The sequence below is a fragment of the Alligator mississippiensis genome, chromosome 4 (assembly GCF_030867095.1).
Source record: "Alligator mississippiensis isolate rAllMis1 chromosome 4, rAllMis1, whole genome shotgun sequence".
Taxonomy (NCBI): domain Eukaryota; kingdom Metazoa; phylum Chordata; order Crocodylia; family Alligatoridae; genus Alligator; species Alligator mississippiensis.
The window spans coordinates 231,567,542-231,595,358 of NC_081827.1; the positions used below are offsets into that span (position 1 = coordinate 231,567,542).

At 41.0% G+C, this 27,817-nt stretch overlaps 1 long non-coding RNA gene across 3 annotated transcripts; it reads right to left on the bottom strand.

The window, feature by feature from the left end:
• Positions 1–2,447: 2,447 nt before the first annotated feature.
• LOC109281352 (uncharacterized) lies at positions 2,448–26,765 on the bottom strand. Of its 3 annotated transcripts, none has more exons than XR_009462125.1 (3): positions 21,080–22,693; positions 20,827–20,966; positions 2,448–4,721 (listed from the first exon to the last, which is right to left on the bottom strand). It is a non-coding gene; the product is annotated as an uncharacterized LOC109281352 (long non-coding RNA). The 3 variants fall into 3 exon arrangements; XR_002087966.2 differs by lacking the exons at positions 2,448–4,721; positions 21,080–22,693 and adding exons at positions 14,435–16,957; positions 22,711–26,765; XR_009462124.1 differs by lacking the exon at positions 2,448–4,721 and adding an exon at positions 14,435–16,957.
• Between the last annotated feature and the right edge of the window lie 1,052 nt (positions 26,766–27,817).

The window sequence follows — 27,817 nt, forward strand, 5'->3', positions numbered from 1 at the left end:
TACATGCAAATCCTTCCAAGCTGTAATCCTGCACTGTTTTGAGCACCCATCAGTCCCACTGGTCTCTCTGAGAACAAACAGGGTTCAGTTAGTTGAATAGCTCTGCATTGAGCAACAGTACACACTTTAAAAGCAGTAATTATGTCCATGTTAAACAAACACTCCCAAATGCCAGGTAAAATGCACATCATACTGCATCAGCCAACCACACAAGGTATCTGGAGGCAGTAAAACAAAAGTATGCTTCACTTTGAATTAGAAAAGGAAATCACTGAAGCCTACAAGCAACAGAAAAATGCAGGATACATCATTTTACTAGGTGCTTCCTTGCAAGACTTCTATGGGCCAAATATTGTACTGGCTTTCACTCCATGTAGCTCTGCAGGAGTCAGTGCAATCATTACTCCCAGAGCAGAGGAAAGGAGCCAAGTACAATAGAACTGGGACAATATGCAGGCAAGGAAGAAGGCTGACCAGGGCATACTGGAAAACTTATCTGTTTTCCCAGGCTCTGGATTAAGCTATGGGCCTGGCAACATTTGTTCTGGTAGGTAAGGAAGTGAAGTGATTTCAGTGGGAAGTAGGTAGGTAGGTAGGTTTATTCTGACAGGAGAAAGTGACCATTTCATAGATTTCATAGACATTAGGGCTGGAAGGGACCTTGGAAGATCATCGAGTCCAGCCCCCTGCCCAAAGGGCAGGAAGTCAGCTGGGGTCATAGGATCCCAGCAAGATAAGCATCCAGTTTGCTCTTGAAGGTGTTCAATTTTGGCGCTTGAACCACCTCCGGTGGCAGGCTGTTCCAGACCTTGGGGGCTCGGACAGTAAAGAAATTCCTCCTTATGTCCAGCCTGAAATGAACTTGAAGTAGTTTGTGACCATTCGACCTCGTCATCCCTTGGGGCGCTCTGGTGAACAAACGTTCCCCCAGATACTGGTGGTCACCCCTGATAAACTTGTAGGTGGCCATCAGATCACCCCTGAGCCTGCGCTTTTCCAGGCTAAAGAGCCCCAGGGCTCTCAGCCTGTCATCATAGGGTCTGCTTCCCTGACCTCTGATCATGCGCATGGCTCTTCTCTGGACTCTCTCAAGCTTTTCCACATCCTTTTTGAATTGTGGAGCTGGACGCAGTAGTCCAGCTGCGGCCTCAATAAGGCCGAGTACAGGGGGAGAATGACGTCCCGGGATTTGCTTGAGAAGCATCTATGGATGCAAGCCAGCGTTTTGGTCACTTTACTAGCCGCCGCATCGCACTGCAGGCTCATGTTCATCTTGTGGTCAATGATGACCCCCAAGTTTCTTTCTTGCATAGTGCTAGCCAACATAGCACTGCCAAGCCTATAAGGATGCTGCGGGTTTTTCTTCCCAAGGTGGAGAACCTTGCATTTATCGGCGTTGAACACCATCAGATTCTCATCCGCCCACTTACTAAGCCTGTCCAGGTCAGCCTGGATCACCCGCCTGTCTTCTGGTGTGGATGCTTTGCCCCAAAGTTTGGTGTCATCAGCGAACTTGGTCAGTCTGCTTCTGACTCCAGTGTCCACATCATTAATGAACATGTTGAACAGTATGGGTCCAAGGACAGAGCCCTGGGGGACCCCACTGGTCACAGGACACCACAATGAGTGACTTCCATCAATTACTACCCTCTGGGTCCGACCCCGGAGCCAATTTTCCAGCCAGTGGATCGTGGAGGACCCAAGGCGACAATTGGCCAGTTTCTCCAAGAGGCAATCATGGGACACCAGATCGAAGGCTTTTTTGAAGTCAAGATATATGACATCAATCTCTTCTCCCTTGTCCAGGTGATAGGTCAACTGGTCGTAGAAGGAAATGAGATTGGTTAAGCAAGACCTACCCGCAACAAACCCGTGCTGGCTATCTCTTAAGATGTTGGTGTCGGCCAGTCCATTAAGAATAGCCTCTTTAATAAACTTTTCTAAGATCTTCCCTGGGATAGAAGTCAGGCTGATGGGCCTATAGTTCGAAAAGACCTATTGGGCCAAATCCTCTTCTGGTACAAATTAATCTCTAGCTGAGGCCTACTGCCTCAGCTACAAGTCTCTCGTACCTTACCTCTTGCCTCTCTACAAGTCTTCTTGTAGAGACTGTTGGACATGAGCAGGATTTGAAGCATTATGTGAATATAGAGAGTAAAACAGGATGAGCATTCTATTTGTTTTACAGAAGAAAGCCTCAGTATACAGCCCTGGCCTAAATAGAAAAAATTGTAAAAAAAGAGTGCTTGCTGGCAGCTATCACTCTCCCTGCATCCGTGGAGCCAGTTCTCTCCTGTGGATAGTACTCATGTCTACACTCCACAGGCCAAATTCCTCCGACTCACCTATTTGCTGCCACAGCCCATCCAGGACTGAGCACCTATTACAGTGTGCTAATAAGTAGGAGCTGAGGATATACAGTAGCGTGCAGGAAGAGCTGTGCTGGATCTAGTCCATATGTTTTGAATTTTCCTACACCAAATCCCACTTACAATCTGCACCTTGCCTTACTCTATGAGGAAAGAAATTGCACAGCAAATGGTGCATGAACCACAGCACAAAGGTATAGTGTATAACAAATATAATTTTAAAATGCCATTTATTATTGCATATTAATAACATTAAATTCCATTATGTTCTCAATTTCCACTTGGAAAATGGATGTCATAAGAGCATCTATAAATTATTAACATCTTTACTAAATGAAGGACCATCAAAAAATTGTCACATGCAATCCATACACTATATGACTTAAGACACAATTGACAATGTAACTAATATTTTTAATATCCCTGGTTACTTCTTAATTACAAGAGCTCAGATATTTTACAGCACTAGTTGTAAGTTTGAAACAAAAAAAAAAAAAATGGTTTGAATAGTACTTTTAACATTCGAGGAGCCTGATCCTGCATTTTGCATAGAGCCCAAAACTCTAAGCATACTGCATATTTCTGAACAAGTGGGTACCTTCTGGTATGCATGGAATGAAGAAATAGAGCCCCATAGTGGTTAATCCCCAAAGCTAAAAAAAAATACTACAAACATTGCATCCTTAATCTATAATCCAATATTTTAAATAATTTATTCAAATGTTACCTATTGGAATGTTTTTGTTTTAATACAATAAGGGCGGCATCTTTAGCTTTGTGCATTGTTTCAATTTGGGGAATGATTCACAGATTTTTTCCAAAATGACAATTCCTGTTTTTATTCAGCAGCTTGAACACTAAGTCAGAGCACTCTTCAGACTGCAAATATAGCAATTATACCAAGTAATGCTTTGACACTGTTACCACAGGCAAGTGGCCAAAGTGCATCAGCAGTCAAAATATCTAAGCAAGTTAACAAGCTCCTTTTACTCTCTGCAGAGCAGGAGAAGAAAGGGAATCCAACCCCTGAGAAATGTTAAAATAAAGAGAAAGAAAGGCTGCTGGTGTTTGTTAAAGAAAATGGTGTCACTTTCTTGGTCTGATCAAGGTGTAATATCTAAGCCCCTGACAGATGTCCATGGCTGTATCTGACAGGGAGGGTTTTTCCAGTTCTGATCTGCTGTCTGTTCTTGACTAATGAATGACTGCAGTCCACCAGCATGTATGTTCAAACTACACCTTGCTCACATAGCTTGGTCATTGGCTTGGTGCTCTTTTTTCTTCTTTGCCCCCATTTTTTTCTGTTCTATTTTTTACAAAATACCCCCACATGTACCATACAAAAGACATCTAAACTCATTAAGTAAATTCCCAAAGAACTATTAACAATCATTTTGCTTCAGCCAGAGATATCAGATTTAATTAGGTGATCAGTGTTGATGGGGTACAAAAACAAAAGCCATCTCCTGTCTGAAAAGGTTCAGGTCCCATATAGGCCCCATTCTTCCCTCTATGGCACAGACAATAATTGAGCATTTTTAAAGAACATACAGATGAATAGAGGAGACTGTGTTGCAGACAAAAGCTTTCAACTAAGATTTGTTTTCCTTTCTCACCAGGTGACTTAAAAGGGGGAAAAAAATCATATCTGCTATAAAGAAATAGCTATAACCTACCCTGAGATCGCGGTGACAGAGAATATAAAACAGCTCTAACAAGGATAATTTTTGCAAGTGATTAATCAAAAAGTATTTAGCCAGTCATTTTCAATAATAATCAAAAGACCTGCTTAAAACAATAACCATTTTGCAATAATAGCAGTTTTGCTCATTCAAATGCAAGCAGGCTTTGAAGCCTAAAATAAAATGGCTAACTTGCTCACTTTTACAATGGTTCAAAAGACTAAAGGTTTTATTTAATATGATGTATTATCTGATCCAGATGACTGGTATGGGGCCCATAAATTCTATATACCATTATACCATATTTAACATACTAAAACAAGGTACCACAATGGGTGAGTTTTTCTCATTATTTTAACCCTTGAGTCAGTATTTTTTCTAGGTCTTCTCAATTGACATTTTAGAGTAGCATTATCTCTTCGGTAGAAATTTGTACGTGATGCAGATTTTTTCAAACAATTTGAACAGACTCTCTAGTTCCTGATGTTTTACTGAAAGAGCTACTGGCATTCCTTTTTTAAAGCACACCTTTAAATTCAGAGACTTAAGAAATACTAACTGATGGTGCATCATTTTTGTACAATACAGTGTTTGTGGCACAAGCTATTCCACGACGCTAAAAAATGCAACGTTCTCCCCATCTCTCCTCTTGTAGTTCAGTAGTACTGACCTGAGAAAAAGCAAATCCCATGTTAGTTTCCTCATGTCAGTCTTTAGACCTCGGTACGTTCCAAGCGTATACCTTTATAATTTAAGGCTTATAAGAAGCACGCACCAATTAACACTATGGAACAAGCTTTTGATACAAACTGCCATTAAATAAACACGCCAGAGCTTTTCAAAACCAGAAGCTACAAATGATAACAAAAGGAGCCAGCTGATTCAGTATGAAAGCTCAAAAACCCTTACCCCAAACCTACTCTGATGCAGTTATACTAATTACTCAAAAAAGCCCTGCCTCCGAGGGCCCCCAGGAGCATCATTTTTAAAAACTGTCATTTTAGATTTTTAATCATTTAAAAATGTTTAATTGACTATTTTATGCCTTTGAAACATAAGTGTTACAGTCTGCCCCAGAAAGAGTAATAGGGTACTTTTCCAACCCTGAAAGTCAACAAAAAAATAATTTGGAAGTATTTTAAACTTATTTTATCTAAATCCCTGACAGTTAATTTGGTGTGAATAACTGCAACAGTAGAAAACAGATGTTAAGGGGCAAGCATATAGTTAAGGTCAAAACAAATGTAAAACACGGCTTCCATTTCTAAGGGGGAAAAAAAAGATTTGTCCAGCAACAGGTTTTATGCTAAACCTGCTTTTTTATTGTTCTGCCTGTGATATCTGTAGACTACACAATGCAATACTGTCTGCCATAGTGCAATACCTCTCAGCACTAGTAATTTAAGACTTTCTTCTCTGTAATACACTAAACCATCATAACCTGTCTCTTCCTATTTAGTTTAACCTACAACCACCACATACTGATTTGGCTGTGTGTGGCTTTCTCTATTGCCATTTATTACTCTGCTCGACTCCTGAAATTCTGTTTGCAATTTAAGGCCACAAATTAGAAGCGTAAGTCATCTGTTTCCTATAATCCCCCTGTCAGGACTGGAATCACATTTGGAGCTCAGCACCAAGCCTGGTCCTAGGCCTTTACAGCTTCCCTGATTGGCTAAGCAGTCTAAAAGCTGTACTCTGAATAAATAACACACACACAGAAGTACTGGGCTTTAGAGAAAAAGAAAGAAAGTAGTTATCCAAATATGTCAGAAAGGTAAATATGATTCTACTTCCACATTCTTTTTAAAATTCACTTATGGCTTATGACAAAAATCTTAAGGTAAGAAATTGGGATTTTTTTTTTAGGGTTTTATTTTTTTATGCGCTATTATATATTGATGGCCACTGCTCACCTTTTTTTCAATACCAGTTCTGCCACTTTCATCACACAGCACATTTTCCTAGCATTGGTGCCGTCTTTTGCTGTTCTAATTAACTGTCCTTTCCCTAACATGGCAGTCACTATAAGAAACTAAAAAGGAGATTTTAACATGCTCACTCCACTTTTCTCTTTTTTTTTAAATAATTATTCTAATGAATCCTTGCATTTGTTCCTTTGTTGCCAGAAGAAAATTATTTTTAAGTGTGTAGATGAGAAATCTTAAAGGGGGTCCTTTCTTCATAACAATGAAACCTTAGTTAAATAAAAAAACAGTTCTTTCAGGCAAACATTTACCGTTATGCCCACCATTTGATATTATTTTCCTGCTCGCTTTAAGTCATTCTAATAACACAGTTTCTAACTAGCATGGCTATGGCCAAGTCTGTCAGCATTTCTTATTTACATTATTTTAAGCTTTCTTTTTATTGCATTGTGAGCAGGACAACATATCATGTTACAATCTCAAAAGAGCTAGATAAAGCATCTGTATGGACACCAGTGCAGAACAACAGTATGTAGCAAAAATCTCCCTTAGCTAACAGCGCAATTGAATAGTTCTATTCTGCTTTGAAATATAAAGACAGACAGAAAGAAAGGATTAAATATCATTAATAAAGATACATCTAACTGACTCATGTTTACGAGCAGAACTAGTTGTGCCTAGTTTTTGAGCCTGGAACCAAATAGATCAATATATAATATATAAACTAAATTACATGTTGTATTTTATAGAAACCCAAACACTAAATTCTGTAACACACAGTCGTACAGAAAAAAATGTAATCCAGGGTAAATTGCAGCAAACATTTCTTTAACTGATTCAAGCAAAACAATATTATAATTTCTGTTTAGGTTAGAGAAGTCCCAAAAAAAGAACATTCCACTGATCTTTGTGCTTCTGTAACTTAAAAATTGGCTTCACTTTTAAGTGAAATTTGGCAGGCTGCTAGTCTACAATGTGACTAGGATATTTGGGCATGACAAAATTGGCCAAGATATGGTATTTTAAATGGGACTACTGTTCATGCAATTTCCTAAGGATTTTTTTTTTACTACGCATTTAGTATTACAAATTTATACACACAAATAAATATGCATTATGGGTCCATAATACACAATTGCGAACTATTGTCAAGATGCATTTACAACTTGTCCTGTGATGACTCCTGAGCAAAAAGGCTCTCTCATGATAATGAATGCCCATTATTATAAATAAGCACACTGTAGAAATAACTCATTGCACACAAAAGCACACCCAAACCATTTGGTTTGTTCCAGAGCTCAGACACCAGAACTGTTATTAAAGAGCTGTGTGTTGGAAGAGCAACTGGAGTATTGCCGTATAAATGAACAGCATGCTAAGGAGCAGATGTTGCTCTCTGAAAGAGAAAAGGTCTCACACCAAAATGTTGGTGGACCTTTCTTTGTGTTTGAAGACAACTGAACTTGTTAGATTCTGATCTTTAATCCTATTGGTTGTGTGTCTGTGGATAAGGTAATGGTTTAGCTGTGGCAGGGGCATCCAGATCAGCTCTTTATATGCCCAGTGTTGATTAATCATCGCCAATATTTAGATCTATATCAAAAACTAAAAATGTTGAGGAATCTTCAAGGTTTCAGATAAATTTCAGTACAAGAAAACCTACTGACTATCTTCCTAAGTAAGGAACAGAAATACTGAATGCCAAGTCCCACACAGGCAGACACATGGTATGGAGTCAAATTGGCCACTGCTTTTATTAATTATCAACTGAACCAAACTGAGCGACTTAACCCCAGGCATGGAGTCTGAGCCAATTACACTGCAAGCCATGCCATTGTACAACCTACTTGAAAACACAATAAAAAAAAAAAAATCACTTGTTCAACTTATATCTCATTCCACCAACATGCATGACATAGCTAAAAATGCTGTAATTCAGTTCCATGGGTCTGAAAAGCCATCTCCATTCTGTTGTGTTCACTGGCACATAATGTTATGTAACAATAAAGGAAAATTGTTTTCATTTGCTTGTCCTAGAATTATGAAGTTTTAGGAAATGGTGCCAAACGATTTGCCATATGCACAATACAACCATATTTTACATAGTGGATCATATAAACTGTATCCCAAAATGCTTTACATATTTAAATGCATGACAGCAGTCTAAAGTATAAATTACAGAAAACAGTGGTGTAAAGATACTGAATTGTGAACAAATGAAAATTTTCAATCCTAAAACTGATAAGAACACTATATGGCACTGTGTAAATATCAGCTAATTAACTATCACCACCTCACTGTGATTAATATTATTCTTCTATTTAACAAGGGAAAGAAGTGAGACATTGAGGTTTTGTGCAGATGTTCTCAGGACCTGATCTATGATCACATGGCTTACTTTATGCTGCACAATCATATATTAGCTCCTGCTTGTGTAGACATTCACCAGTGAGAACAGCCACACTGGGAACACGATGTAAGTCAGGGTTGAGGAAGGGTGGTCAGGATCAAGGGTAGCTAGCAGGTCCATGGTGGGGGGGTTGGCAGGTCTGGGGGGTGGGAAGTGGAATCGGGGGGCTGGTGGAGGAGGTTGTCCATCTAGGGGTAGAGAACCTGGGGGACTAAAAATAGCCCAGTCAGGGTTGGGGGGTAGAAAGAGTACAGCTCTGGGGCTGGAGCAAGTGCCTGAGCTTTTATTAAATAGGGCTAACCCATGCCCACTCTAACTTAATGCACTTCCTCAGGTGAACTAAGTGAGGTCAGGCTGGCTATTTTTTGTCCAATCTAAGCACCCCGAATGTATGTATAGATTGATGCTTAAATGTAATGTCTGCATGTACCCTAAGGGTAAGTACAGACCGTCAAAAAGTCCAATGCTGAATCAATTCAATCTTTGCAGGTTAGTCTAATTTGCTTAGATTGAACCAATAAGCAAGTAAGCATTCCGTTTTGATTCCAGAAATGCAGCCACTCAGGCCAGAAACCGTCTCAGTGGATCAGGCCAGGAGCCAGGGGGTGCCAGAGCATGCCTCCCTGCTCAGCTGGAGCAGACAGCTTGGGCCAAGGCTAACCCTCCCACCCTGCAAGGCAGGGTTTGTGAGAGAGGTGCAAAGCATCCTGTGATGCTGTTGGACTATAAGTTAACTTTAATCTGGAGGGGATCTGGGACAGAAGTTCAATAAACCAATTTAACTTAAGTCAGTTAAATCTGATACTACATCCATCTAGGTTTATTTTAAACCCATTTCAGCCATTTTGAAAGCAGTTTACGTGCACTGAACTTCTGCTGTGTTACACGTTTGAACCAGTTTCTGATCACTTATACTTGTTCGTGTGTAATTTCTGTCTCTAGCCTAAGAGATTAAGTGCTTTTCTCAAAGCCATCTAGAAAGCCAATAGCAAAGCCAAATAGGGAAGCAATTGTTCAAGGTCCCCAGACCTCTACTTGATCCACTACATGATACAGCCGTAGTATGAAGGTCACAGGGAGAGAAAACAAGAACCATCTGCAAAATAGAAATGACACCATCATGCAAGATTTTAAAACAGATGAAAAATTACTGAGATAAAAACTAAAGTGTGTACAGAGGGATGAAAACTAGAAGAGTATGGAAGAGAAAAATGTGAAAGGGAATGATGTTTTCTGGTTACAGCACTGAACTAGGATTCAGTAGATCAATTATTGGACTATGTCTCACTCAGCTAAAGCTCAGTCTTGCTTGGAGACTCTAGTTCCCACCATAATACAAATAGTTTTAAAAACAATAACACAGTCCATGAGAAGCTGGAAAAAGCTCACATACAGTTTTAAAATTAAGATGACAATTAGTGCTAAAAATCTCTGCAAGAAAGGCACAATCTTGTTCTCTTTTTTGGAATGAACAATAAGGTGGGCATCCACCTTACACCCTCTAGCAGTCACTGAGAGAAAAATTTGGCCCTGTATCTATATTAGCAGAAAGTCAGATTGTAAGAAATCAATCCATTCATTGTTTTGTGGCTCCAAAGTCCTACAGGAAGTGTCACAAATATACACAATGTTCCCAAATACTAGATTTTGCCTATAGATCTCCTAGTTTTCTGACAGATGTGTAAATTCATATGCAGCCAAAAAGCTCCCTAGTGATAATACAGCTGTGCACGCTGTAGAGTGTAAATTATTCCAGCTAATGTCGGCATTAGCTTGCGGTCAAAATGTTTCCTCCAGACCCACCTTTTGTGTGCAGGTGTAATATAGCCTGGGGTCATTTGGGGCCAATTTTAGTCTGTAAAATCAGTTTTGTCATACTGAATATTCTTTTGTACATTTTTAAATATATGCTAAGAGATATGAATATTTGAGGAACTGTTCATTTTAGTTATTAGGAGAAACAGTTAGTGGGAGATCTCAGTTATGCACAGACTTTCTTAAATGCCAAATATCAGTAGATATGTGGGGGTATAACAGGGCTATCCATTAGGGCTGTGCAAAACAGCACCCTTTCATTTCGACTTCTGTTTTGATAGGACAGTGTTTCATTTTGAGTTTCATTTTGTTCTGAAACCACTGTTCCATTTTGTTTCATCGAAACTGTTTCGCTGTTTCAATGCTGTTTTGACATTTCACCCATAGGCTGTAATGGGGAAGCACAAAACTGCCTATAACTTTGTCATTTTTTGCCTTATTTGGATGAAACCTGCAGGACTGGTAACCCCTTCTGAGGCCATGAATTCTGCCAAGCTTCAAGGAGATAGGTGCAGGCATTTCTGGGAAACTGTACCTCAATATTTTGAAAGTAAAACTCATGTCGCGTGTGTGTTAAGGCACAGTGGGGTGAAAGCTGCAGGCATGGTAGCCCCTGCTGAGGCCACAAAGTCTGCCAAGTTTCAAGGAGATAGGTACAGGGGTTTCTGGGAAACTGCACCTCAAGCTGCTGACAAGCAAAACTTGTGCCATGGGTGATACTGTGTGTGTGTTAAGGTGTGCCCTCACTCATGCTGGGGGCTCTACACAACATGGCAGTGTGCCCCAATGAGGACTCCTCCTCCCCTACAGCCTCAGTCCAGTCCACCATTTTAAATGACAACAGGTAATAAGTAAGCAGCACAGTAGCACCAGCAGCATCACAGGCAGCCCAACTGTCGCAGTCTAGAGCCTTTCTTTCCTTTTCCGCAGGAGCTTCTTCTTCAGCAGCTGCCACCCTGGGCTTAGATGTGCCCATTGCCCAGGGCCCTGCATCCTTCCAGTCAGTTGACTGGGCACAGGTGCTAGGGGTGTTGGCCTAAGGACATGGCACTGGCAGACAAGGTCCTTTGGGTCAATCTGGTATATTTTAGTAGACCAACTGAATAGTTAGAGAATATATCTTAGCAAGCTTCCAAGTTGAAAAACCCTTCATCAGGCTGAGGAAGTACCTGAAGTTGGTGTGTGTGCTGCTGTTCCTGGATGGAAGGAATAGTAAAGAAGCCAGAGCCTGGCATGCGATACAGGCAAGAAAGCCAGCCAGTGAAAATGGAAATGGAGGTGTCAGGGGGTGAAGGACAGGCTGGGAGGGCAGGGGGTGGGAATGTAGCAGCACCAGTAAAAATGGAGAGGTACCTGGGGAGTCAGATGTCTGGCAGGTTGTAGTGTGTCAAAATTTCAATGTCTATATTGAGTCCATGAGGTTTGTTTGTTTTTTTTTTTTTTTACCTAGGAGGCTGATGAAGTGAAGTTCATAGGCCCGGCTGTGAAAAGTGGTTTGTAAATTCAAACAAGCACTGAACCTTGCTAACCTAACCTCATCCCCAGAAGGCAATTTCCTACAGCTCAAAACACAAAACCTGACAACAATCTCCAGTACCCCCACAAACTGCACACCAGAATCTGTCAAAGACAAGGATACCCAACTACCTGTGGGGGCACATTTCTCACAAACAGACCACTCTGTCTCCAGTCTGTCAGGCCTGATCATGAATGGGAATTTACAAACCACGAACAGCACACACACGAACCAACTGCAAGTGCTTCCTCAGCCTGACGAAGGGTTTTTCAAACTGATAGCTGGTATTCCAGACAGCTAAGCTGAGCTCACCTGGAGCCCTGTAACTCCACTGCGACCAGCAAGCCTCAGGCCTGTCAAAGCCATGACAGGCCTAAGCCTTCCCTAGCCAGGACTGTGTGCATCCGTGTGGTAGCTGAAGGTTACAGTGCTTCCTACCCGCCTTTCACCAGGGGGATCCTCGGTCCTGCCATTTCCTGCCACACCGCTGGCAGTTCCACCAGACCTCCCTGACCCTGGCAGAGTAGAGTTTTAATGGTCATGCCCAGAACCTGGGGCCTCCTCCTTCCCTGTAGCCCCAGCTCATACCAAGTTTGTCCTGGCATGGAAACTCAGAAGGGACACGTTCTTCCCCTGCTGGCTGGTGTTGCAGTGAGTGCCCCCTCCAGCTCAGAGCAGGGCATTAAATGGCTTTTAAAAAATAAAAAAAGGAAATAGGTGTGGATGGAGTGAGGAGGGTGGCATTCACTCAGTCTGCACGTGGAACTTGGGGAACCCCAGCAACTGGAGGTTCACCTTGAGGAACGCCAGCTGCTCCACCAAACCAGGATCTGAGCAGGTGCAGTGGGGTGTCACTACATCCCCAGCAATGCTGAACACCCTCTCACTCAGAACATTGGTCGGTGGGCAGGACAGGTGTTCCGAGATGTGGCCAGATCCGGCCTGATGGTGGGGTCTGGTGCCTCTGGACCCCACCATGGAAGCCATGCCCTTGGCCCACATTGGCAGCACCTGTGGTAGAAGAAGAGACTGGCTGGTGGATGGCATGCTAGCATGGGACAATGGATCCCCCTCTTCCACATCCCCCTGCCTCCACCATTCTGCCTCCCTGACTCTCTTCACCAGCACCTCCGTCCACTGATCCAGGGTTTGGCTGATGCATATGTTGCCCTTCACCCTCAGGTCACACATGGCAGCCAGCACATGGACCGTACTGGACTGAAAAGGATCAAATAATTTCCTGATGCCCTCCTTCAACCACCTCACCAGTGCCTGCATGTCTGGTGACAGTAGCTTGCCCAAGCCAGAAACAGTGATCCCCTGGATGCTCTCCATTTGACTCTGAAGTTCCCTCACTATGGGGATCACCTGGCTAAGGAGGGCATCACCAGCGGTGAGGGTCTTGGTAGCCTCAAGGAAGGGCTTGAGGACCACCAAGATCTGGGAGATGGTATCCCACTCAGCTCTGTTACAGGGGCCACTGATCCCAATCTCCCCAAGCAAGGCCATCTCATGGATGGCCTTCTGTTGCTCCACCAGCCTCTCAAGCATCAGGTATGTGGAGTTCTACTGAGTCTCCACATCCTGCATGATTTTGTGCTGCGGGATGTTCAGCTCTGCCTGTTTGTCCTGTAGCATCTTGCCTCCCTTGATGCTCTGGTGGAAGTAGCCCGCCACCTTCCTGCATATGGAAATGAACTTGCTGGTGGTGTTGGCGCCATCACAGGCTTGCCAGCTGCCTTTCCACCACACTTCATGGTGTGTTTCACAGTGTCTTGTTTTTATAAAAATATATAAATGTATCTGCATACTTATATAAATTCTATAGTGTAATACGCCACAAGATATAAATGTATAGAAACAAAAATATATAAATGTACCTGCCTTCCTGTATAAATTCTATATTATAATATACTGCAAAATATAAATGTATAGAAACAAAAATATATAAATGTACCTGCCTTCCTGTATAAATTCTATAGTGTAATATCCAATATACTTATGAAATTGAAAAGATTAAATCAATGAATATAATAATAAAATAAAAGGGTCTAGAAAGAAAGCAAAAGGTATTGTGGAATCCCACTTACTAGGCTAGCAAGTAGGAAATCATTCAACTCAATGCTAGTAGTAGCCTTCGTTGTCTAACACTCCTGAGCTGCTGGAAGATGGCTCAGTAACTGTCAGACCCCAAGGCAGCAAGCAGGCCACTTCAAACAATGCTGCTTTTTATGCTGCTTTTCCATCCCTCCCTGAGAGCACTGGGATTGGAGGGGACCTCAGGCAAGGATCATAGTCAGTGGCCAGCTACACAGTCAATATGAGAGCAGTCCTTCCCCCCCTTCCCCCTCCCTCTCCTTACTTTCTGTTCCCTGCAGGCAAGCCCAGCTTCAGCTTTGAAACTTGAAACATTTCGAAGCTTTCAAAATATTTCAACTGCCCTCGTTTTGTTTCGAGACTGTTTTGAAGCCCTTCATTTTGTGCGGGCCGGGCCCCAATCCCGCCCTCCTCGTCATGTGCGGCGGCGATTGCGATCCCTGGAGCGTCGACATGGGCGAGCCGGGGGCGAACCGGGGTCAAACCGGACCCGTCTTCGGTGCACACGGGCTGTGGCCGTCAGCCCGGGCACACGGGGTCCGAGAAAACAGGCATACGAGCTAGAATTAGGCATGGTACACGTAGCGGTAGATTTTAAGATTGTTTACTTACACCGAAGATGGTCGCGGTGCAGGCAGAAAACTTGCTTGAGTTACAGTTGCAGATAGAAAAGAAGAGAGGCGGACTAGAGTTCCTCCGGGAACACTCTTCTAGCCCATCTGGTTGGAGGCTCTAAACCGTTAGCCTGTCGGACCAACCGGAGAAAATCCGTCCGGTAAAGAGCTCTGAATACACTCACTCACACGAAGTTTGCTAGGCTTCGTGGATCCGTCTCTTAGGCGTGCAGGGAAGGATACATCTAGGATCGTACGGCGACGGGGAGAGGGTAGAGGCTGATCAGACCTCTGTTGCCTGCTTAAAATGCGCTGGGTCTGTGAAGATCCGCAGCGCTTAGAGATCTTCACACAGCGCGAAGTCTCCTCCTCCTGGTGTTCGTGGAGTCCTCCAACTAGGGCGGAAACCACACAAGCCTTTTATACAGCTAGCAGGCCCATCGCTAGCTGCCATGTGTGAATAATTTAACGTAAACCAATAATGGGGCTCGAATTAGAATACAAATGGCGGGAACTCTTTGCAACGTGCATCACCGTGCTGCAACTTAGAAATGCACACTGCAAAGAAAGCTACGAATTGGCGGGAACTTCTTTTACACCCGGGGTTCTCTGTTGCAGCAGAAAACTCCACCGTGCAAAGAAGCTGCAATTTGGCAGGAACAATTTAGCAGGGAGCAATTTAGCTGTGCCGAAGCACACAAAACAAAAACTCACAACTTGGGTTGTGACACATTTCATTTCAATTTTGCTGTCTCAAGCTCGAAATGATTCGAAACAGCATCAAAACGAAACAGCTGGTGAAATTTCACACAGCCCTACTATCCATGTCATTTTGCCTCAGGAATTCCTCTATCCAACACTGTTACAACAAGGTGCTTTTAAAATTGGAACAAGATAGACCCAAGAGAAGTCTTAAGGCTATATTTTTTTTACCTTTTGATAGCTCATCAGCTTGCCTAAACCATACCAGGATTTTGTAGCAAAGCTAAATAGATTAGTCCAATCCCTAATGTTTTACTGGGGTTACCCCTTCATAGTTACAGCAAAAGTTACTACTGTATTTGTCAAATGGAGGTTGAACTTAGTAATTTGTGGTACACCAGACTTAAGATGACCATCCCATAAGGGGCATTGTAAATTCCATCAAAAAACAGATTTTCCCTAAAAGTATATTTTTTCTCTGTCTTTTTATTTAAAAAGTTGGCTCTGAGTAGGTGAAGCACACAGTAATCTCTTCTCTAAACCAATCAAAACGAAGTATGTTAATAAAGATTCAGGCAGCAACAGTCATTCTCTTACACCAACATCCATCAGACAAAATTATTAACCCTACATTAATCATTGGCTATAGTCATAATGGAGTCATGTAATAGCTGAAAGATTACAAACTTTTACCCTTGTAGATGTGGTACAGTAAAGAGGGCTTGCTAAAAAGAATAAATGTTAATATCTGTGCACTTTCAGTAGATTGTTGCTCCAATAAAAAGAACAGATTAAATTTTCCAGTGGAGCTAAACATTGAACAGCACATCCATAGTATCAAAATGTTATGGAAAGTATTATTTCAAGGCATGCAGTGGGGGAGGGGAGGCGGGAACACGACACATTCAAGCAGTGAAAACATTGGACTGGAAATCAGCAGTTTGATTTTCACCAAGCCACTTACTCATGCTGTGATACCCTAACCTCATCTGTAAATGCAGGTGATAATACTTACCTACCCCACAGAAATTCTGAGGGACTCTGATTCACTAATTATTGTCAGTCACTGATTGAATATTCAGATAATCATGCAGACATAGAATCACTCCATAGTAAAGGTGCGGGTCATGCTAAGTTCCATGGCATCATTTCCCTTGCTCTGTGATTCCAGCAGAGGCACTATGTTGGAGCTTTAGCAGGGGGAGTGGGGCTCCAAGACTTGTGTTACGCAGAAGGGGAAGGTGAGAAGATGCACTCCAGAGCATTCTCCCTTCCCGTGGTAGAAGACACCCCAACTAAATCCATATCTGGTAAGTTAACATTGCCGCTATGAGAAAATTGGGGTTCTACAGATGCAACTTGCCTGGACAACCATAAGTACAGGAGCTATATAAAATCTTTCCCGCTTTTGCCACTTTGCTGGCAAATGACCAGCTGCAAAAATTTGAACATGATTTTGCATTTGCAAGATAATGCATTCTAAGGATTTAGGATTGCCATGCTGATTTTCATATAGTCTCAGAATGTTTTAAAGATCTCTGTTTCCAGACTTTCTGTGCTTCTGCAAATACATAAATGTTAGCCTTGAGAATACAAGCAAATTCACTGTTTCCTTTAGGAGTCTGCTGAAATGGTACAAATCTTCCCATTCATCTTAATGGAGTGTTAAATTTGAAGCCTTGTACCAAAGAGCTAACATTATAAAATTTGGTATTGCTGATCCCCCTACCAGATAAATGCTGTGAATGCTGTCTCATAACCAGAGGGGGATACTTGTCCCATCCTGACATCCATTGATTCCACTGGCTGTTCCATAGGGTCACCCTGCATGGGCACATAGACAAACATCAGATAACTGCTGTTTTCCTTAAGGTAAAAATGGCATTCACATTGCTTAAAAAGTTCCAGACATTGTTTGTGATGTTTTGTAGGCATTTCCCTATAAAACTTGGTGTGGTGACACAAAAAGTAGTTCACGGTTGAATAAGATAATTAATATTTTGAAAACTAATTTTTTTAATTATACCTTTTAGTTATTGACAAGAGTGAATGTAAGCATGTATATGGTGTGTATTTTATGGCTGAAGATATCTGTTTTAGATAGGAAAATACATCCTAATCCTTGTATAACCTCTCCATCATGATCAGAAAATTCAGAATGCTCTCTCTCCATTTTATACCAAATGATAACTCTTCTTAGGCATTTCCTACATTTAATATATACGCAGGTCCTTCTTCAATAAAGCACTGATTCTCTCCAGTAATTTAGACTTTAATGGGTTTCAATTGCATGCTTACAATAGAGGAGGTGCACAAATGTTTTCTGAGAAGCATCCCAAATGTCTCCATCACATATGGTTCCTTTGTTACTTTGGGACAATTTCAGTTCCTGGTTACAGCTTGCACTCTTCTATGCTAACTAGTGTAGTTTCCTATTCTGCACTACCTCTCCCTGCTATCTCTGTCTGCTCATCTCCTAAATGGTTTAAATCTTTACTGTCTGTCCACATGATCTTCATGATCTCCCCTCAGGCATCTGTTTTCAAACCAGTCCAAAATTCCTCTCATACTTTTTTGTGTTTGCCAGGTTTCTGCATCCTATGCCAGGGTTTGCAATTTTTTATGGAGAAGATGCCATTTCCATAAACAATAAATATCTTGTAGGGACTACCATGTTGAAAACCAGCTTATGCAGTCACCCATCCACCAACACCCCCCCCCCCCCCCCCCCCGCTCCCATGCACACACACACAGTATCTAATTAGGCAATAGGTGATTGTGCAGCTGTGTCCTAATCATCATGGATCTAACTCTGCTGCTGTGTTAAACCAAACTTCTCGAGCCTTGTTAGGTTCAAATTCTATCGGGTTTGAAATTTCAGTCATCATTCTGTCCTGGGCCAGTGTTAGGTCTTTTTCCTTCGGTGGAAACAGAGTAAATACAGATTCAGTTTACAACAGAGGGACTTGTGATTTTTTGAATCTTTGATGGATATGAATGTAGACAGTTTCAAAGCTGATAAGCCAGTGAAAACATTCTGATATACTTTGTTATTCTTTGCTTTTCAGATACACTTTGAGACCTTTGCAACCATTTTGAATCTGTGGTTTTTATCCTCACAGAAAAAAAGTTTGAAAAAACTTCTTAGTGGCCTACAGAATTTCTCATAGATTGAAAGTACCATACTAAGGGACAAGCAAACTCTCTGTACATTAATCGAAAGACTGAGGATGCTACCTAATATTTCCCAATCTCTTTCACAAATATTTGCTATGAATATCAGAGCAATGAAACTCAAGTGCTAAATCTGTAGACCACACCAACTGCTGAAGCTTCCTTAGCCTGATGAAGGGTTTTTGAACCCTTGCTTAATAACTCTTCTCCAACCATTTGGGTTGGTCTAATAAAAGATATCAAATTCACCCAAGGAACCTTGTCTGCCTATGTCCTTAGACCAACACGGCTACAACCCAAACCCCTGCAAATCTGTAGACTGATATTAACCGGAGAAACATCCCTGAAGAACCACCTTTTATGGAGTATGTCATACAACCACTTAAAACCACTTATTTTGAAGCTACTTATTCAGTGTATGCAGTTCTATGTTCCAGAAGTGTGACACTGTATAACTAACCTGATAAAATGTGATAAGTTAAGCAAGTATTGATGTTTGGCAAATTATTAGCTACTATGATTGCCTACAATGAAGACTCAAGAACCGCCCGCAAAGGCATGAATTTTACACGTCATGTATAGTCCATAATAAATGTTTAAACAACCTGAGTGAGTAAAAAAAGGTTTGGGTTAGCTTATCAATTTGGCACCATCTTTACAAGAAAAAAAAAACCCTCAGTGCTCGAAAATGGAAGATGAACTTTAGTAAATGATTAACACCAGTTCTAGTTTTCTTTCTACTGATCTTGTAGCAAGACAGCTGATCCATTTACCCCACTGACATGAGCAAAGTCAACTAATAGGAAATAAGTCTTTAGCAGCTTGCAGCCACTTCTGACATAGTACCAGTAAAGCTAAAAATAGTTATTAAACATTGCCAAATTTACATGCATTGATTTTTCCCACTTTTTAAATGTAGTTCATTAAATCTGATGAGCCATACAAATGGTATAAGTCAGGGAGCTGCATTTCATATTGCAACTGCTCTGTGCCAGCCTCCTTCCCTGTACAGCATTTTCCCATCAAAACTGGCACAGTACAGAAACCACCACAGGACCTGAGGCTAGCAGAATTATTCAGGGTGCCCATGAAAAGCTACATCTCCACAACAGATTTCACTATCGCTAGTTTAATGCCTTCAGCATTTAAATGCTGTTGAGCAATTCTGTTAAATAGGATGATAGGTGAATAACAATTCTTTAAAGTCACTCAGCTTTTTTTCTTTCCTTTTTTTTCTTTTTTTTTTTTTTGGCAACAATGTGCAAACTGTAAAGATTGGCTCTACAAAATGTCTGTAGGTACTTGCAGATGTTATACTTAGATTGACCTAACTAGGATTAGGTTGATTTAACTGCTGATCTGCACAGATTTTCAGGGAGGTTAGATTGGGCAAAGAAAAGTCGCCAGCCTGATCTAACTTAATTTACCTGAGGAGGTAAACTAAATTAGATCAGCAACAGGTTAGCCAATCCAACAAATGTTTGTACAAATTAGGAGCACAGCTCCAAGGTTGGGAAAGTCCAGCCACTTGCCCCAACCCTGGGGCTGCACACTTCCTCCCTCCACCCTCCCCCCCCCCCGCCCCCTCGACTGGGCTATTTTTAGCCCCCTGGTTCCCCTCAATCCCTGGATGAACAATCCCCTGGGGGTCTGCCAGCCCCCCCCCCCCCCCCCATCCAGCCAAATGCCCTCATGGACCCACTAAGCCCCTGGATGGGTTCCCACCATGGCTCCCAGTACCGGCAAATATCTGCAGAAGTGGGACCCAATCTACGATCACATGGTTTAAAGTAAACCATGTGATCGTAGATTGGGTCCCACAAACCTGTATGCATACTCAAATAGTCCCACAGAACGTCACGAAAAAATGACAGGACACAACAGATGGAGCACTACTTTTAGTTGATAGGCCCATTGGTGCTTCGTTCAACCAGAATGGAAAGAAGAAAAATAACAAAACACATTTTATAACATTCTAATATAATAAAAGCCTCAGTCTGTCTGTCTGTCTGTCTGTCTGTCTGTCTGTCTGTCTGTAACACGTTATTTGTACTCTGATTGGTTGTCTCAGCAGCCAATCACAATACTGACTGAAATAACCAATCAGAGTGCTCCAAGAGCGTTCCAGATGGGAGGTGGCAGTGCGGCAAAGTGTCACCATGACAGTGGGGACAGGGGACAGAGTGGGGCAAGCTTCTTTCCCCAACCCCCACCCCCGCTCCTGGGGGAGGCCACAGCGGCACAGGGTGCTGGCCAAAGGGGGCAGAGGGGACGGCGGGGCAAGCTTCTTCCCCCCCACATCCCTCTCCTGGGAGGTGGCAACAGTGCAGGGTGGTGGTGCTCTGTCCCTGCCCTCCCCCCGCCCCGTCATTCCTAACAGGCACTTGGCTAGTTTCAAATAAATGTGCTTTGATTCCAATAATATTATAAATAGCAATAGATGTTTTGGTAGTTATTCCACTCACATAAGTACTATTCACACAAGCCTTCTTGAAATGACAATAGTTAAGTATCCATACCTGGAAAACTATGATCTTTTTGCTCAAAACTGGAAAATATGTCTCTCATCATGTAGATCATCCTCATTTGTCACCATACTGTGCAGTACAATGTACTGTAAAAGGATATATGCTTGTTCTGATGCAATTCATTTGTGTGTCTACAGTAATGGAGATTTCAGAAAAAGATTTTAGGCATGTTAGACATAAATGTTATTTTACAGTTCTAAGGCATTATTCATCCCAGTGCCTAAACATTTGGTAAAGTTTGTACCTGATCCAAGGAAGTTCAATACTTTTCAAAACTGGTCACAGGTACAAAAGTAGATTTACTTATCACTGAAATGCTTCAAACTCAAGAACAGCACACATCAGCTGCTTCAAAGCACAAAACAACAGTGCACCAACATTTTGCACTAAAAGAGAAAAATATTGTAGGCAATTAAAATTACATGGAGAATTTATGGAGGCAGGATTTAATTACCCAAATTGGAATTTGTCTAGGACATCAGGGCTGACACCCATCCAGTTTAAAAAAAGAACATACTCTCTATAATGGCCATATTTAATATTTTATATATGACCTAAGGTTAAATCTCAAAGATCTGCTATAGATCAATTATAAACCACTGATGTATCCCTGCAAATGAAGAAAACAAGTAGTTTTCTAGTTATGTTGAAGAATGTTACAAAACATCAAAGACCTTGCCTTGTTGCTGATAATATAAAAATCAGACAGTGGGAAAAAAACCTCTTCCAATCATGAAGTAATGAAACAGTAATGAGCACAGTAGTCATGTTCTCCACTCTCTTATTACAGAAGGTGGCATTATGGTGTATTTTGCCAACAACAGATCCTGCCACACTCGAGATAAATGGAAAAAGACTGACACATGTACAAAAAATATTACTTTAAGCATAAGATTCTAAAAATTGTAAGATTATTTTATTCATTATAGAAAGTAACAAAATCTTCACCAAGAAAAAACCTCCTACACTCTCATTGGCTGTGGCCCAGATCCTTAACAGGTCTAAATCACTGACGTTTAATTGCAGTTAATAGAACTGTGCCAATTTTCACCAAAAACAGGGCCCAAAACTTTTCTGCCCACTTAATTTCACCTTAAAACTTTGTTCACTTAAAACTTTTTTCTCTAGAAAAATGGTTAGAGACAGATTCTACCCAACCTTAGTCACACTGCGCAGGTTATCACTGTGGAGCAAGTTCCATTGATTTCACTGGAATTATTGCCCAACAGGGAACAAGGTAGAAGATCTGTGGTCTACAGAGGCAGGACCATAGGATTTTACAGGTTGCATTTGCTTGCATTAAAGAGTTAATGTTACCCGAGTCACTAGATGCAAATAAGAATCTTAGCAAGTCCTGCCGTAATGTGGGTCCCATGATTACCTCCAAATGACAAATCACTGTTCCAACATGGAAGTACTAAAAACTAAATTCACCAGAGTACCATTGTACCTTAGCTGGAGAATATGATTTCTGTATTAAGTGCTTTTAATTTCAGTGCTTGGGAACTGTTTTAAAACTGTCTGCTAATTTGTGGTACTGTAATATTCTTACTCTCCCTGCTGCAATCAGAGACAGCACTTCCTTCGTACGACTCCACTAACCACTTCACTTTGCTCACAATTCTAGGCAGTTTTCCACCTGTCCAGGCAGATAAATCAGCTGTGTGAGGCCCCAGACAGGTGAATTTGTCAGGTCTTAACACAGTCTTGATACAAGTGAGTTGTTATTTATATCGAATATTTTCAAATTGGGGTAAGAATAAGACTCCCTCCTTCTTTCAAACACCTGTTTTGAAGTCTTTCAAGCTAATGCTTCTTTTGATATCTGCCTGATTGCAAGGCAAGCATAATTATGTGACAGGTGAATCTCTTAACCTGTTTTTATTTCCAACTTGTCCATCCAAAGAACCTGTCTCTCCCTATCTTCCAAGTTCTTGATCTTCCCTTTTAGTTGCACCGACATGTTCTTGGGATGTTGACCTGCAGGCCTAAAAAACTTCAAAATCATTAAACAGTAGGAGCACTCTTACAAAATGCGTTTGATGGTTTTGCTTACCTTTCCTGCAGGCTTATGAGCGCTATGTATGTGTACACCATACGCTCCCCATTTCTGTCACTCATGTCATCGGTTCAATTAAATTTGAAATATTGCTGAACAGTATAGTCTACGTTTTCACTGCATGATCACCTCATAAAAATAGCAGAAGATTAACTATGAGGATGCATTTTAGAAACATCCAAGGAACCAAATATTGAAAAACTTCCTTGGAGACCGTTAAAAATATTTCAAGTGGATGTGGAACTACGTCCTTCTGCATCACATCTGCTGAAAAAATGACATGACATAGTTGAAGGTTACATGATGTAATCTGGCATAACATGGTGAATACAGCATGCATAGTGGGGAAAAAAAAGTCTTATAAGTTCAGTATTCAGTAGTAGATATTTCAACAGAATTTATTATAGCAGGTGGAAGTAGGGTGGATGACAATGACCCACAACCCATAAACCTGTAGGTACCTTTCTTCTTTGGGAGTGAATTATTTTTAGGTAGTTGAACATATCTCTGATTGTAATTACTACTCAGACCAATATCATCCTGAACATTTGACCTGAATAGCTCCATTTCTTTGTTTAAGAACAGGGTTACTTGAGATCAGTGCAATATATGAAGTGAGCCTGTAACAGAATGGAAGAATTAAAAATTTTTTTCTTGAAATTGCTAGTGTGTCAGAATCATAAAATAAAACATTTTTCATTGTCAGGAAACGCTTCTTAAAAATGCATCTTTAAAATAAAAAAGGAAAAAAGAAAGAAAGAAAAAAGAAATCATTCTCCTTCAAATTGAAACCAGCATAAAATATTACCCCAAAAGACCTGGGCTGATTTCTTTATAAATGAACAGAACGTTAGAACCATGGCAAAGGCAAATTGGCCTACAAGAAAACTGACAGCTTTATAGCCTATGCCTCTGATTGAAATGTTGGGAAATCTCTTGGCAATTCTCCCAGACATCCAGGTAGAACAGTGAGTTCACTGATTATGTTAACTAAAGCAATCTGGCTTTGCACAAACGCACCTCAGGCCCAGCCAAGTGTGAAGGCTTATCAATGTGCCAGACCAAGAAAAAGACCTATTTACCTGAGGAGAGTAGCTAAATAACTAGACTGTGAGAAACAAAAACAGGGACATCAATGCCTAGAGTTTTTTATTTTAATATATAGCTTAAATGCAAGCAATGAACCCTCAATAGGGTGTTAAACAAGGGAACAATTTGATCCAATGCGTTTAAATGCCTGTAGTAATCGTAAATAATAAGAATACCATGGTGATGACTATGGTATTAAAACACATACAGAGAGAGAGAATAAACCTATTTCTATGAAGGAAAGAGTCTTAGGCTCTATATAACCCTCATTTATTATTTTTTGGCTCAGCCTGACTATTGGGTGGTGCTTAGCTGTACTGTCTCAGAAAAAGCCCTGGGAAGGAATTGTTCTTCAGGCTCACAAATTCCTCTTCTCTGGACCCAGGAGTCAAAGTGGGAAATGAACTTACTGCAGCCCTGAACAAGCAGCTCATCTACCTCTCCCGCGTACGTCAGCCAGCTATGCTGGTCAACATGTCCTGGCTCCACCCACCCCCAATTCTCGATACCCTCTTCCAAGGGAACAGCACTGGGGCAGAGCCACAATATGCATCATCATGATGTAACCTCATAGGCATAGTGGACCTTCCTCTTTATGAATCTTCTGCTCATCCATGTTACAGCCAGTCAAAATCTAACTAAATAAGCATGATAAAGGTCAAATTGTGCCAAAGCATGAGTAAGCAATACTACAGCAACAAGGGCAACATCCAAAAAATATAAGAGAAAGATAAAGGAACCATTTCCACGAAAAAAGTCAGCAAGGGATTATGAGCCCAAACAAAAACATTACAAAAGAAACAACCCTAGTACGTGGCAATCTTTTGGGCTAAATCCATAACTGAATGTTACATGGAGAATTATGATGCTGTTTACACAGGCCTGCCTCTCCAAATCTGTGCATATCTGTAATTCAGTTTGTTATATTTCTTGGTTAGACTCTCCAGTGTCTATCATTTAAAAAGGAATTCTCTGCTATATAACTAAAGGACGTTAAAAATATGAGGAGAGTACCTTAAGCAACATCCCTACCCCAGAGATGCCCCTTCGTAGTAGTCAATAATGCAATCAGATATCTAGGGCTATTTCAGTTGCCTGCCAAAACATCACTCATATCTATTAAAGTATCCTAAAAAACACCATTACATCAATTCCAGCAATGGCGTAATTATTCTTCTTTCTGGAATGTCTTCTGATGTGAGTCACCCCACTGGAGTGTGATTTTGTTGGAAAATGGCTTGAGAAATGTTTGAAATAAGGAAAGGATTGGGGTGGGGCCCTATTGCAGCAGGCACTAAGGAACATTTTCAAATTATATTTCATCAGCCATTCAGTGACAGTGACCAAAGCAAAGCAGAGTAATTCAGAGAGACAGGGAGTTCCACTCTGGATTTGCAGTTTAGACATGCTATCACAACAACAGATAGATTAACTATATCTTGCTAGAACAGTATTTACCAAAGAGACGGGGCCAAAACATACATTCCTTGTACAACCAAAATTAATTAATAACAAGGAATGTGCAATAAAAGTCATTATTGCAAAAGCAAACAAAAACAAACAAACATCCAGAAGACCACTTACTGGGGTACATTTGAATCTATGCTTAATACACGGTGTAAAACCATGCAGAAATTAATGAAAGTATTTTACTGTATGCACCAATTAATGAATAGTGAGAGTTACTTAGACTACAGATACTTAGAAGTTTTAACATAAATAACTCATAAAAGAACAGTAGAATCTACTGTACTAATTTTGTGAATATGTCTAAATAAAGTACGACTATATTATGGTTTCATATAACAGGAGTTTGGCCAAATAGCTGTTTCTGAGAAAAATCTGTATGATTAATTGTGCCCTTGATTGCACCAGTATAAATCCAGAGTAATTTCAGTGATTCCAAATGGATCATCCAAAGGACAATCCAGATTTACACTAGTATAACAGTGGAGAATTTGGATATCTGCTTCTTTTGTAAGGTTGCAAAAATAAATGTTTAATTTGGGGAAATTCTGCTTCCATCTATGAATGAGAGTTCTAGCTGGATTAATACAGCATAACTTTATGGGTTAAAAGAGTCAAAAACAATATCCAATAAATAAATAAATATAAACAGGTCCAAATTCATCTGCGATGGAACTCTACTGAAGTTAATAGAGTTCCATTAGGAATTAATACAAGACTGTCTCTTCTTTTTTCCCAATTTTTAAAGATATTTGCTTTTTAAGTAATAAAAGAACTGCTACTCATAGCCACAGAGGAGGAGTAGCAGTAGTAGAAGTTTAGCATTATAGACCCTAGAGACCCTCAGCTGCCTCCACGCTTGGCTGACCCCTCATCCATTCCTGTCTGTTGTATGCCTTCATGCTCCTATCATCCAGCTTTAATTTCTGTAGGTCTGACACTACACCATGTATCCATTCTCTTCTTGGTCTTTTAGTGGGCCTTCTCCCCTTTAGGACGCAAGGAAGACTTTCTTTGGTGTTCAAATCACTTCCATTCTTTCAATGTATCTCAGCCACTGCAGTCATCATAGTCTGATTTCCCATGTCAGGGTTGGGTCTCTGTACAATTAATATAACTCATTATTGGATCTTATGCACCATTCATGTGTTCTGATATATGTATACACTATGCACCAAATATTTTCCATAAAATCTTCCTTTCAAAATGATCTAATAGTATCTCATTTGTTTGTGAGAGAAGCTACGGCCATAAAGCCACATCAGTTTTGAAAGCTCTTGGGTGAAATTCTGAAATCAACAACAGATTTCTTGAATTTTACTAGATGGAGCCTAAAGTCATAACCTAAGTCACAGCAAAAAAAAAAAAAAAAAAAATCAATTAAAAAAAAAAAAAAGCGAAGTATGAAGACCTTCTGAGGAAAAAAAAAGAAAGGTTTGAGTAACCCTAAAAAAAAGGGAAAAAAAAAGAATTAAAATGCTAGGTGGAATTTTTGTACTGTTATACAGATCACAGACTGGCCTCTAGAAATGACAGAATTTGCATGACCTGCCTACAGAATGGTGTTGGGTATCAGAAAGGGTCCATCTAAACCACACTTTGGTGAATTTTGTTGCCAAACTGAAAAATTAATTTTGAAAAATAGGAGGGTGTTTCTACTGAAAAATTAGTAATACATGAGACGTGGCATCAGAGGATCTTGTGATACTTAGCAGAGAGTAAGTAAACATGGCCACTCTGCTACTTCAAGCGGAGGGCCCTGCTCAAAACAAACTCGTGTTGTGGTATGAAGAATGCTATCGCTCCCCTAGGCCTGTAAAGATTCAAATCACCTGGCTCAGGTTAGGCCGCTTAATTTGAGGCACTTAAGCCTGAGTCATGTTCTGCCGCATACTGGTGTTTGCCCAGGCGGCTGCAAGTAAGCTGGGGGGAGGCACTGATGAGATCAGGGGACTAGCGGATCCATGGGGGCGGCGAGTTAGTGGGTCTGCGGGAGGAGGGGCTGGCAGGCCAGGAGTGATAATGGGGGAGTTAAAACAGCCTAGCTCTGGGGCTGGGCTGTGAATGCATGCAGGGATTTGTTAAGCCATTTTAGATTGGGTTAACCCAGGCCGATCTAAAGTTAGTTCACTTCCTGAGGCATGCCATTGTTAGGGTGATTTATGCTATGTAAATGCCAGGTGGTTAAATTAATCCAACCTTGGTTAGATCGAGCTAAATGTAATGCTTGGATGTACCCTAAGATTCCAAGAAGGGAGGTCCCCGCCAGAGGTTTGGCTGAGCACTTTATCCCCCAAGCAGCAGTAACCAGGCTGACAGCAGAGGCAGCAACTCCAGGCCTCCAGCACGGAAACTGCTGTTTTTGCA